This window comes from Odocoileus virginianus, chromosome 9 (genome assembly GCF_023699985.2).
Source record: "Odocoileus virginianus isolate 20LAN1187 ecotype Illinois chromosome 9, Ovbor_1.2, whole genome shotgun sequence".
Taxonomy (NCBI): Eukaryota; Metazoa; Chordata; class Mammalia; order Artiodactyla; family Cervidae; genus Odocoileus; species Odocoileus virginianus.
In genome coordinates, this window is record NC_069682.1 from 71,723,731 (window position 1) to 71,741,376 (window position 17,646).

The following is a 17,646-nucleotide window of genomic DNA, read 5'->3' on the forward strand; positions in this document are numbered from 1 at the left end:
GCCAGAACTATCCTCAGGCCTTTTCAGTTCTATAAGCACAACCACATATTCCTCTTTTGTTCACATCCATCGGCACTGGATTTTCTGTCACTGACATCTGCTGGAGACCTATCTGTCTGATGCAGGAGGAGGGGCAGGGATACCCTGCAGGGCAACCATGCAGCTAGATGAGACCCAGTCCTTGAAAAGCACTTAGTCTTTTTTAAGCACTTCATATAGGAAGGGCTCCTGAAGGTGCTGGCAGACTGTGACCTCATCCCCACCAGCCCTCCTCTCCCCACCAGGTTGCCCCTTTCAGGTGTCCAGACCCCTCCCCAGGGCAGCCACTGCCCCCTCCTCCAAAATGAATTTCAGGTACTCACAGCTCCTCTCTTTTGGCCCAGTAATTTTCTTCTTTCCCATTTTGTCATCCGAAAAGATGGCAAATTGAAGCACTTAATTTTCCTCCTTCAAACCAATTAATATGAAAGTGCACAGCACTGAAGTACGACAGCGAAGGCAAGTCATTTATATCAATTAGCAAAAATAAACATGAGCTTTGTGCAAACTGAAAATGAAGAACATCCTCAGAAGCATGAAGCCCAGCAGGGAAGCCTGGGAATTAGGGCCTCTGGAGCCTCGTGGAAGAAGCAGGGATTTGAGAGTGCTATTAAAATTGCATCTCATTCCATCATCCCACCATGTCCCCAAGTAAATATGTCCAGGAATCAAGAGAATTTCCAGGCAAAGTCACACCTCACTGTTCCCGAATTTCAGCTCAGCCAAGCTGGAATGCTGAGTCTATCTCCAAAGCGTGTCCTCTGTTCACTCACATTTCTTCCTGGCCATTGCCTCCCTGGGCTGAGTTCCATCACCCATCATGCATGACCTTCCTGGATTCTAACAGCCTCCTCCCTGGTCTCTTGGCTTCCATTCAATGCCCTTCAATCCAAAGCTCTGGTCATTCAACACATATTGCAGTTAGAGCAAGCTTTAGAAATGTTAGGTTAAATCATGTCACCCTCCTCTCTGAAACCTTCAATGGCACCCCACTGCTCTTAGAATAAAATCTAAACTCCAGATCATGGCCTCCAATGCCCTGCGTGGTCCGGCCACCTCTCCAACACATCCCCCTCCAGTCTCCCCCGGCTCGTGGCATTGCAGCCAAGCTAACTTCTTCACTGTTCCTCCCAACTCACCAAGTTCAGTCCCATCCCAGGCTCTTTGCACCTGCTGTTTCCCCACACCTTTTCCTGTGGTCTTTTCCTATCTTTCCTGTCTCAGCTCAAATGTGACACCCCCACCCCACACCCTACAGGTTCATGTCAGTGCTGTTTATCTCCTTCACATTCATTCAGTCCACAAATATCTGTGGAACATAAGCACCAGTCACATTCTAGCCCATGTGGATACAACGATAAACAAGACAGACAAAAACACTGCCTGGTGGAGCTACATTCTGGCCTGGGGGATGGGGTGGGTAAGAAAATCAGCAAGTACTCCAAAAAAAACCAATCAAATGGGTGAATCCCCTGAGTCCTGGGCAGATGGAAAGTCCCTTGTCAGGGTCAGGGTTAACTGGAGAGGTGACTGGTATAAATACCAAGTCCCAGAAGCGTAGATCAAAGAGGGGGTGTCTACAGGGAACTGAATCACCCAAAAGAAAGTGACAGGTGTCACCAGACCTTCTTCAGAATTCTAAGACGGCAAACAAACAAGTGTCAATGAAACGTTTGATGTCTACTCCAGCTCATGTGCAAGCTGTAGGTCAAATTTATAAGCCAGAGAGTTATATTTTAAAGTGCTGTGTTTTAATACCTAAGGTAAATTTGTGTAATCAATATGTTTTAAGTCTGGTGCATATGTTCATTGTTTAAACTATTGATGGAGATAGAGGTACAGTATGGGGTCTCTGCTTCCCACCCCCTGCCCCTGGGGAATTCAGCAGAGCCCAGGGAACTGGGCCTCGGGGGCAGGGGGAAGGTCTGCTGAGTAGCCAAATAGTAACAAAGTCTTCCAACTAAATGAGCCCATACTACATGCCAGGTCCCATGTCAGTGGTCACATGTGTGATTTCATTGACTTCTCAGGACAACCCCATTCTGCCAAGTCTTGTTATTATTACTTACAAATGAGGGAACAGAGGAGAAGCATTTTCGACAAGGTCACACAGCTCTTAAGCAACAGAGTTGGGACTTAAACCCAGGTTCACATGACTTATCAGAGCTAGGGTGATCAATTCATCCCAGTTTGCCCAGAACCGTCCCAACTTAAAAATTGAAAGTCCCACATCCTGGAAATCCCTTGAGCCCCAGAAAACCCAGGATTTTTGTTACCCAAAACAACGCTCATACTTTGAACCACAAGGGTAAATAGTTTCTTTTTTTTGGCAGGGCTGGGGGGTGGCGGAGATAGAAAGAGCCGGCAGGGGTTTCCCAGGAAGTATAAACCCATGAATCTCAGAAAAGGACAGGAATGCGTGAGCAATAGAAAGTAGCCATATTTTATTGGAATTTTTAAATTTTTAATTTTAAAATAATTATAGACTCATAGGAAGCTGCAAATAACATTACATTGAGTCCTGTATATCCTGCCCCCATCTTCCCCATAGTGACATTTTATATAGTTGTAATTCTACATCAGAGCCAGGAAACTGACCTTGGTACACAACTGTTAACTAGACTACAGACCTTATCCAGTTTCATCATTAGTTACATGTGCTTATCTGTGTGTCTATGTGTGTATGCACATATGCACATGCATACTGCCCTGTGCAATTTTATCACAGGAAGAGGTTCATGTGCCCATGACAGCCATCAAGATACAGGATTGTCCCTTCATGACAGAGCAGAGTCCTTGTGCTGCCCCGTTATAAGATTCACACCCAATCCACTCAAAACCCCACTCCCATCTCTACCACCAGGCAACTACGCAGGTATTCTGTCTCTACAGTTTCATCCTTTTGAGAGTGTCAGGTAACGGAGTCACACAATTTGTAACCCTTTGCAATTGTCTTTTTCACTCAGCATAATGCCCTTGAGATCCATCAGGGCTGCTGCGCGCACCAATAATTCACTCCGTTTTATGACTCAGTCGTATTCCATGGTCCCAGGACAGAGATGTGCTAGAGTCTGTTTAAACATTCACCTCCGGAGGACATCTGGGTTGCTTCTTTATCGTTTGATGGCTTGAGCTCTGTCAGAGGTAAAGAAGATGGGCCTGACTGTGAGGAGCCAGAGAGTCAAGATGGACAGAGGCTTGACCCTGTCAGCCTGCGCAGTCAGAGCAGTCTGAAGGAAGGGACAGTGGGGTGCAGGAAGCTGTGTTAGGGAGCATGCCGTTATTCAGGTGCAAGTCGCAGGAACCCAAAGCAAAAGTGGTAGATTTTTGGCTTGTGGAACTGAAGAGTGCAAGAACTGCACTGCTTCAGGCATAGCTGGATCTAGGGACTCCAATGATGCCATCAAATCTGGTCTTCCTCGTCTTTGTTCCCCACAAGCCCACTCTGAGTAGCGCAGGAAGCCCCCAGCCTCTTTCATACCTTCTCAGGATCCTCAAGGAAAGGGTCTGCTTCTTTCCAGCTGTTTTCAGGAGCTCCACCTCCTGAGCCGATCACCGAGGCTGGGGGAGTGCACCACTCCAATTAGCTAGACCTTGGTCATGTGCCCTCTCCCTAAGCCAGAGTGTTACTGGCCTGAGAGTGGGGAGTGGAGATTCTCCAAGGGAAACCTGGGTCACTGTCAGCAGAAGACAAAGGAGGGATGAATGCCCGAGGGGTGCCTGCATCAGGCGACCACTGCTGAAGGAATGCTCTGCCGGCGTGCTCAGGATGCGCTGCTGCTGAAAAGCCAGTGACTGGCAGAGGCCAGCGGAGAGGCGAGCAAGGCACGGAGGGAACACGCCCAAAGTGCACAATCCTCCTCAAAGCCCACACAAATATTTTAGTTTCTTTGAAAATCATGAAAAAAAAAAATGAAAATGATCTGTCTTGAAATACATTCATCTTTATACTAACAAAGTCATAAAACATCATCTTTATTAATTTAAGGAAGAAGGGATCTGTGAATCTTAACACAGTGGGACTAGAAGTTTGCTTGGACGTGGTGGACAAAAGGAGGCCATTAGGAAGTTGCCCCAATTCTGACCCTGGCATTAAAGGAAGGTCGACTCATCTTAAGGAAGCTGAGTGAAGAGCTCAGTGTCAGCTGACTTAGTTGAAAGTACTAAAGCAAGGCTAAGGTTACCGACTTTGGGGTTTGAATCCTGGATCCATGACCACTTGGCCGACCAGCCTTGAGCAAGGCTCCTAACCTCTCTGCGCCTCCTGTCGCCCATCTGTACAACAGGCACAAGAATTATTTTCTCTGAGTTGTCATGGGGATTAAATGAGACACTGTGTGAGCTGAGCAAAGAATTCAGCATATAGTCAGTGCCTAATAAATAGAATCTGAGTTTGTGGAAACCTAAGATTAGAATTTGAGAGACCAGAAATGAGGTGACAGCTGAAGCTATGAGCAGAGGCTGCCCAAGGGAGCAGGTAGAGAGAGGAAGGGGAGGCAGAATTCTGGGACATGCAGACATTATGAGGAGGAGACAGCAACAGATGAAGGAGGAAATACTGACACCGAGATCTTGGAAGCCAGGAAAGTAATGGGCATTAGGAAGTTGGAGGTCATTACCAGAGTTGGATCCTGCAAAACAGTCCAAAATAAATGATGGGGAAATAACTGGGGAAGAAATGGATATCTGTGGTTCTGTCTGAGCAGTTTCTAGGCCCCTTGCTTTTTACTAATTATTCCTTCATTTAACCAACAAATACTCACTGGGCTCATTCCATTGTGTATTGTCCTCAAGGTCATCCACTTAGGATATTCCTGCTGCATGGTTGCTCTGGAGTGCTCCTGATTTCCACCTGTTCTAAGTCTATTTCTCAGCCATCTATCTATGATCATCTGAACAATCTTTTTGCATCCAGTAAATTCCCATTTTGCCTCAGTTAACTGAATTCAGCTTATGTTATTGAAAACCAAGGAAATCAAGTGGATAGCTCATCTCTCACAGTTGGTCTACATGTTTTGGGAAGAGACAACTCCCACACCGTGTATAAGAATGGGCATGATCTAAGCCTGGCCAATCCAAGCAGATGATCCTTTAGGCAGACTGAGTGGTTCTCACTAGTCCAGTGACAGTCAGTCTGGAATATTGCTGGAACTCTCACAAAGAAGAAAGTATCTTTGGAGTTGCTAAGCTGGTGGAATAGCATGCTACCGTTAATGGGGACCATCTCAGCTACCGTGAGAGAACGATCTTCCAGGGAATGATGGATGAGAGATGGAGATGAATACTTCCTAGTCATAGTCAAGCTCCTGGATCCAGCCCCTCCTGAAACCCCTGGACTTGCCCACAAGTAGGCCAATAACTTCCCATTTTGGTTTAAGTGTGTAAGTTGGGCTTCCATCTTTTCAATCAAAAAAATCTCTATCTACATTATAATCTACAAAGATTACAATGCTAAGAAGCAAGTGGCATTCTCCATGGTTCTTCATGGACAAGTGGCTTCATAGACGAATGTTATAACTAAATGTGAAAAGATAGTACACACAATAGGTCCCCCATATTTGTTGCTCACCTCCCACCTCCCAAGTGGACTCACACATGACTTTGCCAGTAAGAAGAAAAGGGAGGGGACCACAGGCTATTTTTTCAAATCAACAACATACCAAGGTCAACAAAAGGAATTTCGTATCTCCCTGCTTGCTAAACTCAAACACCTTTCCACATCAGCTTTTTAGCACAGTCTTGGGCCACCCAAATTATTCCAAAATAGACATCCTAACTTCTAAGAACATAAGCAAAGCTAGTGTTAATGAAATGTTTAAAGCCTGTTATAACTCATATGTTAGTTTTACTTCAAATTTATGGGCCTAGAGAGATACATTTATAATATATGATGTGTACATTTTTATTACATTGGGGGACCCACACATAATCAACATGGACTCCTGATTTATGACCATCTTTATAAAACTTGGAGTATAATTTCATTACTTTTAAATATTTACAGAGGTTCAAAGTTGTAACTTTGGTTTTATGACTACAGTGAAATAACGTGGTCTTATCTGTGACTTGTTTGATGCTAAGTCCAGGGTTAGGAAACAACCAAAGAGAAGAATCTTGGGCCTCTGGGTGGTGCAGGTAGTGTTCTGACGACCCTGGAGGGGAGGCAGCGTCCTGGAGCAGGGCCTGGGGAGGGAGGACATTTATGCGAAATAAACCCCAGCGAGTGGGCCAGCAGGGCTGCCTCCGGGCTCGGAGAAGACACTCATTCCTGTGAGCCAGGGGCCTCGGAGCAGACTTCATGGAAGAGGCGGAACTGGGCTAGACCGTGAGGGGCCAGTGGGTCTCAGGAGGTGGAGGAGCTGGGGGTAGAGCTTCCCAAGGGAACCCTGTGACGTTAACCACGTGACAGGTGCCATCGTGGAAAAGTTTCCTTCCCTCCCAAGATGCTGTGGTTGACGTCCCCAGGCTCTAAGAAACTCAGGTTTCACTCTGCTATTTCTTCCAAAAATTTTCCCCAGACATCCTTGGATTAGAGACTGAAAGGACAGAGCATAAATCCATGAAGGGAGGACGATGCTCTTTGTCTAGAGGAGGAAGAGACTAAATAAAGCCCTTGTTCTGGAATCAAGTGGTTGTCAGCGGGGCTAGTGGGTGGGGGGCACTCACTGGATACAAAGTAGGAGTTTGTATGTAGTATGCAGCTCCTTCCAAGGGAACTGAGCGACGTCATCAGACAGAATGGGTCCTCCTACTGGTTTTCACAGTGTGTGTGTGTGTGTGTGTGTGTGTGTGTGTGTGTCAGCAGTAGATTCAACTGTAAGTGACAGTAAATCCATTTCAAAGTGCCTTAGGCAAAACACAAGATAATTTCCTCTCTGGCTAACAAAGCCCAGAAGTAAGCAGCCAGGGTTAATGGGATGGCTTCACTCTAATCAATGATTCAGGCTCCTTTTATATTATTATTCTGTCAACCACAACACATGGCTTCTGCCTCATGATCCAAGGTGGCTGTTTGAGTTCCAGCCATCACACTCACATTCCAGCCAGCCACAAGGAAGAAGGCACAAGAAAGCATGTCCCTCTTCCTTTAAGACACTTTCTGAAAATTACATATGGTACTTCTGGTATCATTCCACTGGCAATGATTTAATTACATAGCCACATCTAACTGCAAAGAAAGCTGAGAAATGTAGTCATTATTTTGGGCAGCAATGTACCAGCTATCGTCTTTCTTCCCTAAGGAAGAAAGGGAAAACAACATTGGAGGAACAGTCTCTTCCATTCTGTGCCTGAGTGTTCAGGTCCTGAGGTATATTGAGTGGATGTGTACCTACCTTTGTTTGTAACGAGACTCACTATAAGTTATTAAGTCCCCACTCCATAAATACTGCTGTATGAATGAAAGAACAAATGAATGAGGATGGTCCTGAGTGTCTTGGAGATGTGCATGTGTATATGAACAGATGGGTTAAGCATGAGTTTGTGTGTTCATGCATATGTGTGTATTCACTAATTCACTTAGTATTCAGCTAATATTTACTGAGCATTTACTATGTATGGACTGTGCTGCACACTTATGAACCAGCAAATTAACATGGCAGTCAAGGTTCCTGCCCTCATGGAATCAGAGTCCAGTGGAAGAGACAGACAAAACCCAAGCTCACCAATAAAACAAAATAATATTACAATGACATTAGTGTGATAAAGACAATCACCAGTGTGGGGAAAACAGAGGCATCCACTAAGGACAGAAGGATTGTGAAGGGTGTCCCTGAGGAGGTGACATTGAAGAAGACACATCAGCGCATGCACCCCTAGACATCTGCCTCCAGTTCAGACCCTTCTCATAGCTCCAGGCTCTGAGCTCCAGATGCTAACTCACCATCTTCCCCGAGGTCCATTCTGACTCCAAGTCTATGGGTGAAGGGAAGTTCCTGCTTCTCTTGCTCTCAAACCTGCCCTTCCCTCCTCAGTCTCCCCCAGCTCTGTCTGTGCCCCCCCACCATTTACTAAAAGAGGAGCTGGTGTGGGAAGAGCCAGGGAAGAAGCGTCCCAGACAGAGGGAGCAGTAAGTGCAAAGGCCCAGGGGCCAGCAAGATCTTCCTGGAGTGGAGGAATAGAAGGAGGTCAGGTACAGCCAGTCCAAGGTGACCAAGGAGTCAGCCAGGCAAATCACCACCTCAGCACTGCCCTCCCTGTCCTGCACACCTCCTGCTGGGGCTCCCCACTGGTGGGACCAGACTGAAAGCCAGAGCAAAGTCTGCAAACGCCCGAAGGGATGGGCCAGGGATTGGGCCACGGAAGGGCTGCAGGAAGGCATGTGGCCCGTGTGCAGGGGTGGCTGCTGTGTAAAGCACGCCCTGTGCTGCTTACTCCTCTGCTTTTGAATGAAGTCAGGAATCGTGATATGAGATAAACTAGTTTCTTTTAAAAAAAAATATTGGCAAAAATACAATCTTAAAAAGTAGCACGCAAAGGCAAGAATAAATGACATACATACTGGAAAAGAGAGCTAAAACTGTCCTTATTCGCATTCATATGATTGCTTATATAAACAATACCCCGAAAATGTACACATACACAAACATCTACAAGTTGATAGTGAGGCCAGCACACCAATATCAATCCTATTTCTATACAATAGCAATGTACAATTAAAAATAATTTTAAGTACCATTTACAAAAGCTTTTCAAAAAGGGAATATTTAAGTATAAATCTAACAAACATACATACGATTTCATTCTTTAAATTACAAAACCCTGATGAAAAAATCAAAGAAGACCTAAACACATGGAAAGATACACCACGTTCATGAACTGGAAGACCTGACAAAGTCAAATGTCAATTCTCCCAAATATATTTACAGATTTAATATAATATCAATCAATACACCAGCAGAGTTTTTATACACATAGACACACTAACTGTGGAAATGTAGAGGCAGGGGCAAAGGAACTAGACTAGCTCAAACAACCTGGCAAAGGAATAATAAGGTTTGGAGAATCTTGGGCCTCTTGGGCCTTCCCTGGTGGCCCAGTGGTTAAGAAACTGCCTGGTAATACAGGGGACTCAGGTTTGATCCCTGGTCTGGGAAGATCTCACATGCTGAGAAGCAACTAAGCTCAAGCACCACAATCCCTGAGCTCATGTGCCTAGAGCCCGTGCTCCGCATCAAGAGAAGCCACTGCAATGAGAAGCCTGCACTGCGCAGCGAAGAGGAGCCCCTGCTCACTGGAACTAGGGCACAGCAGTGAAGACCCAGCGCAGCCAATCATAAACAAATAATTTAAAAAAGAATCTCTACTCTACGGACTTCCCTGATTGTCCAGTGGTTAAGACCACGCTTACACTGCAGGGGGGCACAGGTTTGATCCTTAGTCAGAAAAGTTTTGCATGACACAGTACAGCCAAAACAAAAGATGCATTATTCCATTTTAAGACTAAATATAAAGCTATGTCAATCAAGATAGTGTGGTATCAATGAAGGAATGGACACACAGATTCATAAAAGAGAGTAAGAGTTGAGATCAGTCCCCCCAAATATCACCAATTGTATTTGACAAAGTACAAAACCCAATCAATGGAGAACAGACAGTTCATGCCACAAAGTGTTGGAACAACTGGCTGTATATATGGGAAAAAAATAAAATAGACCTCACCTTCAGCCTCACATCCTGCATCAAAATTAACTTAAAATGGATCACAGATCTAAGTGTAAAACAAAAAACTACAAAATTCTCTCACTTCCACTGGAATGGTGGCTTAGAATAAGTTATTAAATGGAGGTGGTGAAGGAAACAGGATGGATTTTCTGCTCACCCAACTGCATGGACCTGCGTCCAACCCAGAGTATGACTTCTGCTCATACCTGTGGGGCAGGAATGTCACTGGGGTGGGGACAGGATCCCTTTCTTCCCTGCGTCCCCAGCCCAGCTCACGCTGCCTCCACGTGGCGCATCCCAGTGAGGGGTCTGCAGGCCACCTCTCGCCCCACCTCTCACCCTAACCCTCACCCTCACCCTCACCTTCCGCAGCTGCCAGGCAGTTCCTCAGCCCTGGGTGTGTGTCTGCCCGGACTCCTCAATCCCTGACCTCTGGGGGCTCAAGTGTCAGTGGTGCCTGATCAGAGAGGGAGGTGGGGCAGGGGCGGGGTGAGAAAGAGGAGACAGCAGACAGAAAATCTTCGGAGGCCCCGGAAAAGCCCCTTTCAGCAGCTGTTGGGGCTCACGGGCACTCAACAGGCCTCACCACAGCTCCACAGTCCTCACCGCGTGCCCGACACAGGTCAGGGCTGGGCACCCCAGGGCAGATCCAGCCCGCGGGTGAGCAGGGGTGGAGGGTGTTCCGCACTCGGACACGGGGAAGGCAGGAGGGACAGCAGGCCTGAACGAGCCGCACTGCCCAGCGGGTGCCCGCCGTGTAAGGCCCTGCTCTGTCCCGTGCCCTGTGGTCCTAACCTCATTTGCCTGCAGATCCTGGCACCCTCCAGCTGTGACCGGCGAGGCCCCTGTCAGAGCCACTTTCGGAGACCTGTGTCCACCCACCTGCCAGGCATCCAGGAAGCCAGGTCCCCAGCGTCCGTCCTGTCACAGCCCTGGCCCTAAGTGCCCAGTTCTGGGAAGCGGTTCCCTGCCGGGAAGCTTCAGCTGACAGAGTATTGATCAGAGCACTGGTCGATGAAAGCCTTGAACTGCCCGGCTTCCTGCAGGACCTCGTGACCCTCTGCTCCAGGAGCCTGTCCTCTCAGGGCCAGAGGAGCATCCCGGAGGCTTTGGCAGGAGGCAGGTGGGCGCAGGAAGAAGAGGACTCGGGGGACTCAAGACCCAAGGTTCTGCTCTGCCACCATCTCGGCCCTGAAAGTCGGCATTCTAACCTCTCGAGCTTTATTGTAAGTAATTAATAGGAGCAGCAATTTACTCTCTGTGAGTCACAGATGCCCGGGGTCCAGGGACAGTAACTCACAGGTCCTGGGTCTCGTGCTGCTGAGACAGGCATTTGAGACTTTCTTCCCACAGCCGTATTCACACAGTATCTAGAAACAGCAGCTGGAGTAGGAGGCCGGCAAACGACAGTGGAATAAACGAAGAGACAAAAATGAATCGAGAGGGAGCAGACTGCTGGCGGGTGACACTGGGTAGCACCCCCATGGAGTCTCTTAGGTGAGGGCCTTTCTCTCAGGGCTCTGTACCTTATTCATTCATTCATTTAGTATTTCACCCAAACAAGTCTTTACTGAGCATCTACTATGTGCCAGCAATTACTGTGAGTTCTAGAGGTATGAGAGGGAAGAAGTACAACACACAGCGTGTCTGACAGCGGTGAGGACCATGGGGAGAACTGAGGTGGGGGGCAGGCAGAAGTATCAGGGGTCAGAGCTGGGACTTTAACATGTAGTGGCTAGGGCCAGTCTCACGCAGAGGTGACCTGAGTCAAGACCTCAAGGAGGCTGTTCAATCCTTCCAACTACCCTATGAGAGACAGAAAACAACCATCTTTATTGTCCACGCGAGTAAAGTGAGGCTCAGAGGGGCTCGGTTTCTAGCCCACAGCCACACAGCACCGAGGGGCAGAGCAGGTTCCAGCCCACACAGACTGGCTGGAACTTGGCTCCTCCCCCGTCTCCCCCAGACCCTCAGGTACTCTGGGTCTGGGGGCACCCTGGGCTGTGTCTCCCGTCCCCAGCTCTGGGGCGGCTGTGGCAGCTGCCAAGGAAAGAGCTGAGGACCCCTCAGGCTTCCTCCTGGGGACTCCGTGTTCTCCCCCCGACCACATCCCCCCCCCATCACCAATTATCTAACAAGGAGGAAAGACGTTGAGAACACAGCTAGAATTCATTTCCATATTAATTCTGGAACCTCATTTTCAGCAGATAATTAAATTTATTTTTAATTACCAGCAGAATATGTGTGCATTCCCTTTGCGTGGGCGCGGGCAGGCGTGGAGGGGAGAGAAAAGAACACAGCTCTGCAGGAAGGGCCGGCCGGGCGTCTCCCGCCCACGTCCCCGCACATCAGCACATCAGGACCCACGCAGGCCACCCTGCGGGGCCCAGGGACGAGGGTCCCTCCTCGGTCTCCTCTGGAGGTCGTGCACGGGTCCAGGTGCCCCTGCTGCCGATCACCACGCAGACCCCTCGGGTCTCCCCGCGGCTCCGCCCTGCGCAGGCAGCACTCCCCGCAGCTGCCTCCTCCCACCGCCTGGTGGCTCCAGAAGTTTCAACTGAAACAGGGAGAAGCATCGCTGTGTGTCCGCGCCCTCAGACACCCCCAAGCTCGAGGGGCGCCCTGACCCGGGGGCGTCCGAAGCCAGCGCGGAGCCCACCCCGGTGCCCAGAGTCCCTGCAGAGAGTGGCCGCAGACCTCCCTTCCTGGAGATGCTGGCGGCCACAGGCTGGCAGAAGCTGGCCGAAGCTGGCCACCCCGTGCTGCCCCCTCCTGCCCCCTCCTGGGGAGACCCCCGTCACCCCAGCTGGGGCGTCCAGGCATCCAGGCCAGGTCAGTGCTGGAGGGAGTCCCCCAGGAGGACAGCCTCCTGGTCACCCATAGATGATTCCCGGGGCCCGTCCCCAGTGCTGGCTGCCCCGTGACTGAGGCAGGACGGCCTGCTGGGCAGACCCTGGCTCCAAGGCCGCCCCTGGGGAGGGCTGGGCGCCCCTGCATCAGCACAGCCTGGCCCGGGGCGGGGAGGGGGCCTCTAAGGGAGCCGAGCCCAGGCTGTCCAGGAGGGCCGGGCACAGATGGTGACGGAGCAGGCCTGCCCCGCAGAGCCGCCCTCGGCCCTGAAGGTGCCTTCTGTCGGCTTTCCCTCCACCCTCCACCCTCCACCCTCCACCCTCCACCCTCCACCCATGCGGTGGGACCCGGGTCTTGCACAATGAGCTCCCCCAGCAGATGGTGGCCCCCAGTCCCCGGTCACGTCCCGCCTGCCTTTCACATGAAAATGGGGAGACGGCCAGACAGATGTCCACCAAGCTGGCCCGGCTGGGCAGTGGGGACCCGAGGCCACGTCCTCACTGGGTGCCTGGAGCGGACCCTGGACAGACAGCCTCCGCTGGGTGCTTTTCCTGCTGGTGGCTCGCTCCCCCAACCCTGTCCATCCTCAACCCAGAAAAATGACACCTGTTTCCCCCTCCTCCATGCCAGCCCCTCCTCCCTCCTCTGAGGCCACAGGATGGGACTGCCCAGCGGGCTGGACTGTCGCAGGCCTGGTGAGTGTGCGCAGGGCCCCCCGTTTTGAGCAAGGCCCCCACCCCAACACAGTGCAGAGCAGAGCACACGCCATTCCCTTCCCCTTCACTTACCCCAGCCTCAGGACTGCCCGGGAAGCCCTGCTTTTCCTGCTCCCGAAACACTCTTCCCCAGACAGACGTCTCACCCCTAACCTCCTTCGGGTGTCTGTCTGTTTAACTGGCATCATCTCAGGCCCTCTCTGAGCACCTTGCCTAAAACTGCATAGCATCCCAACTCCTGGCATTTCCTATCCTCCCACCTCCACTTCAGCTTCCTTCTCTCCAAAGCACTTGGCATCCTCTTAATGTTAAAATAACTTCTCTATTTTGTTTACTGTCTCTCCCTCCTCTCGGGAACATCAGTTCCAAGAACGAAGGGACTTCTGTTTGTTTTACGGGCTGATCTATCTTAGGTCCTTTGAACAGTGAGTCCCCGGCACATAGGAGATGGTCAGAGAAAACTTGCCACATGAACGAGTAAACCAGGGGTCAGACAAAGGGGCTGGGGTGAGCGGGCTGGTAAACAAGAGAGGACTTCCTGGAAGAGGGGACGTGGGTTGGGATGGATGGGATTAGGAAAGGCATAAAATTGGGTTGGAGAAAATTCCAGGTAGCATAACAGATTCAAAACCAAATGCAGTTTCCCTGGGGCTCAGAGCTGGGATATCACATGTACAGACTTCCTTTCTGTCTCCCTCAAATGCTTAGATCTTATGCTGTCTGACAACAGTTCTTTGAAAATTCATTCAATGTTTTATTCATCCTTAAATTCTTTAACGCCGCAAATCAAACAGTCATTGGGTGCTTTGCTAACCAAGTTCCAGGCTCCTGTGTTGCAAATAATTGTGCTCTTTTGCATACCAAGCAGACCTCTCTCTGTCCCCGGAAAATGAATTTCTCCTGGTGTTCATCGCTCTAATTGCATCCACAGTGGGGCAGAGCAAACATCTTCTCTTCCCGATTTGCATTATGCAAAACCTTAATCTCAAGTTTCTGAAAACAGTGTGAATGATTCACGGCCTTCTGACGCCAGGAAATGCACTGCTTAATCTGCCAGTCCATATAAATGAGATTTATTGGGAGGAAATAAAGGAGCCTTGATACTATAAACTATTGGGGAATAATCATTCGTGAGTGTGGATGCTCCATAAATCTCCTTCTTAGGGAAAAAAAAATGGGGCAGCTGACCACACACATATGGCTGGATTTATGGCCTCCGTTCAATTATCACATTGAAAAGGACAGTGGACTTCTGTCTCGGGCAAACTCCTGTGCTCTCTGGGGCTGGTCTTCTGTGAACTGGGGGCAATCTGGCCTAAGAAGGGCCCCTGGAAGGTAAGGCAGGAAAGGAGATGCTCAGGGTTGTAGCAAGAGCACACAGTATGAGATAGAGGACTTTTTAGCCCCGTGGGGCGAGTTCATTGCTCTGTGACATCAGGCAGGTGACTTAAGCCCTCTGGGCTTGAATGGCCTCACCAGGCATTGGGAATAATGAAATCTACCAAAACCTAACAAACCTACCAAAACAGGTGATTGAGGGTTAGATGCAGGTCTGAATGGAATCTCTGTTGGGCACGTTCTCTGTGCCAGGCCCGGGTCTATGCCCTGGGGAAACAGGAGAGACCACGATGATCTCAGGGTGCTTAGAGAAAACAGACCAGAAGCAGGAAGAAGCCTGCTTGCCCGGGGAAGCTCAGACAAGAATAAGGTCTAGGAAGTGAGTGCTATGGGGCCTGTGACAGTGACCACAGAGAGGGACAGTAACATCAGCCAGAGGACACGTCAGACCCAAGACTGCGACAGTGAGTGTGGGTGACAACAGGCGTCTCACATGCTGGCCTAGGTCGTCAGCGCCAGTCAGAGCCACAGACCCAGGCGGATCTGGTCTCCAGCAGCCTCCAGCTGTGGATGTGCTGGGTTCAGTTACCGGGTGTCAGGACCAAATGCAACCAAATATATTTGCTAACAGATTTATTATTATTACTATTTTCATTACCATTTTACAGATGAGGAAACTGAGATCTGCTGCGGAATCTACAACCAGCAAGACATTCTTATTTGAGGACTTCCCTGGTGGTCCAGTGGCCAAGATTCCATGTTCCTAGTGCAGGGGGCCTTGGGTTCTATCCCTGGTCAGGGAACTAGCTCCCACACGCCGCAACCAACAATCTTGCATGCTTCAATGAAGACTGAAGATCCCATGAGCTGCAACTAACCCCCAGCACAGTCCAATAAATTAAAAAAAAAACTCTTTAAAAAAAGAACATATCCTATTTGATACACACTCTATCTTTCATCTCTCAATTCATTTGCCTGGATGACTAAGGAAAGGAAGCCTTGCACCTTTCACCAGGTCTTAAGCTATTGTCTTTCTGCTGAGAACCCTCCCTTCTACGTGCAACTCTGTGATCCTGGGGTTGTCTCTGCAAGCTTTGTTAGCACTCCAGTAGGGACGGCTAAAGGAAAACTTAAGAGACTGGACAGGAAGAAAGGATTTGCTCTTTCCTATCTGCTACCGTCCCTGTTTTGCTGCTTCTTCCTGTTTTATTGTCCCTGTTAATGTCACCTTAGTGCCCTCAGACACAGCAGCACCAACCAGCCAGGACTAGGTGATTCTCAGCCCCACAGTTCCAGTTCTGCAAAGTCCCTCTCCCAAGCTTCCGCTTTACTCATTACAACCCTTCCCTCAGTTCCCCAGCCACAAAGGGGTAGCTGGACTTCCCTGGTGGTTAAGAATCCGCCTGCCGGTGCAGGGGGCACAGGTTTGATCCCTAGGCTGGGAAGATTCCACAGCTTCTGAAGCCCGCACGCTCTTGAGCCCACGTGCCACAGTTACTGAAGCCCACATGCCCTAAAGCCCATGCTCTGCAACAAGAGAAGCCCCTGCAATGAGAAGCCCGCACATTGCAACGAAGAGTAGCCCCTGCCTGTTGCAACTAGAGAAAGACAGCAGGCAGCAGCAAAGACCCAGCACGGCCAAATAATTGTTTTAAAGGGGGGTATCTGACTACAGCAGTTGCCACCTCTGACACCTTAGTGAAGGGATGGGATTTGTTTTTTAAGAGCCATATAGTAAATACTTGAGGCTTGCAAGCTACCTGACCTCTGTCACTACTCAACTCTGCCCTTGTAATGTGAGAGCAGCCACAAACAATATGCAATTTGTGGGTGTGGCTGTGTGCTAATAAAACTTTATTTACAAAGAGACAGCTCACCTGTGACCAGTGGTTTCCTGATCCCTCCCTCTCGTTGCCTTGCAATTCTTTAATACCTCATTAACAATTATATAAATACACTATTAATATTGTTGTTAAAAATAACTAGCATGGTTTCTGACTCCTGACTGGACTCTTCCTCCTATAGAAATTGGAACCAAGATCAGGGTTCACATTGGACTTACTAAATAAGGCATTTAATGTGCTTGCTATTTTTGGCCCAGTTGGGTCCAAACAGCTGAATGCCAGCGATGCAGTGGAACACTGTGATATTTGGTACAATGAAAAAAAAATCTCTGAAGACGATACTGTGGCAAAAAGAAGAAGAGCTGGCATAGATCAGAGGCAAGATTTTGAATACGGACTGTTAGCTCTGAGCGATAAAAGCAAACTGCTTCTTATAGTCCTTGCAAATTGGTCTAGAAAAAATGAAGCATCTGCCAGGTCAATAGCTGCACTGGAGGAGTCAGGGGGTCGTTGATCTACTCAAACAAAGATAACATGTCTGCAACAGCAGCTGCAACTGAAGTCACCACCTGACTGGGTTTACAGTAATCCACAGTCATTCTCCAAGGACCATCTGCCTCTGTACAGACCAATCGGGCAAATGAAATGGAGACACGATGGGATTCCCCACCCCCGAATCTTTCAAGTCTTGGAGGGTGGCAGTAATCGAGGCAATTCACTCCAAAATGCTATCCTGATTAGGAAGGAAATTACTAAATGGTTTCACTTAGGTCTTATTACTATCATGGACTTTATGAGTCCTTCTAGCTGCCAAGAACCTTGGGAAATGGCATAGGGGGGATCTGTAGACCTACTAGGTCCCCTGGGATTTGAATTTGGGTCAAAATTCAATTTATTAATATTAGGATGTCTCTAGTGATCCAGTGGTTAACAGTCTGGCTGCCAATGAAGAGGACATGAGTTCGATCCCTGGTCCAGGAAGACCTCATATGCCGTGGGGCAACTAAGCCCACGTGCTGCAACTACTGAAGCCCGCTCGCCTGGAGCCTGTGCTCTGCGCCAAGAGAAGCCACCGCAGCGAGAAGCCTGCACGCCGCAGCTACAGAGTAGCCCCCACTCGCTGCAACTTGAGAAGTCCCACGAGCAGCAATGAAGACCCAGTGTGGCCAAAACTAAATAAATAATTTAATTCAATT

The 17,646-nt window shown here is 49.1% G+C and overlaps 1 long non-coding RNA gene across 1 annotated transcript; it reads left to right on the top strand.

The window, feature by feature from the left end:
• Positions 1 to 12,029: 12,029 nt before the first annotated feature.
• LOC139036794 (uncharacterized) lies at positions 12,030 to 17,425 on the top strand. The gene is made up of 3 exons (XR_011489656.1): positions 12,030 to 12,534; positions 13,183 to 13,247; positions 15,275 to 17,425. It is a non-coding gene; the product is annotated as an uncharacterized lncRNA (long non-coding RNA).
• The last annotated feature ends 221 nt before the right edge of the window (positions 17,426 to 17,646 follow it).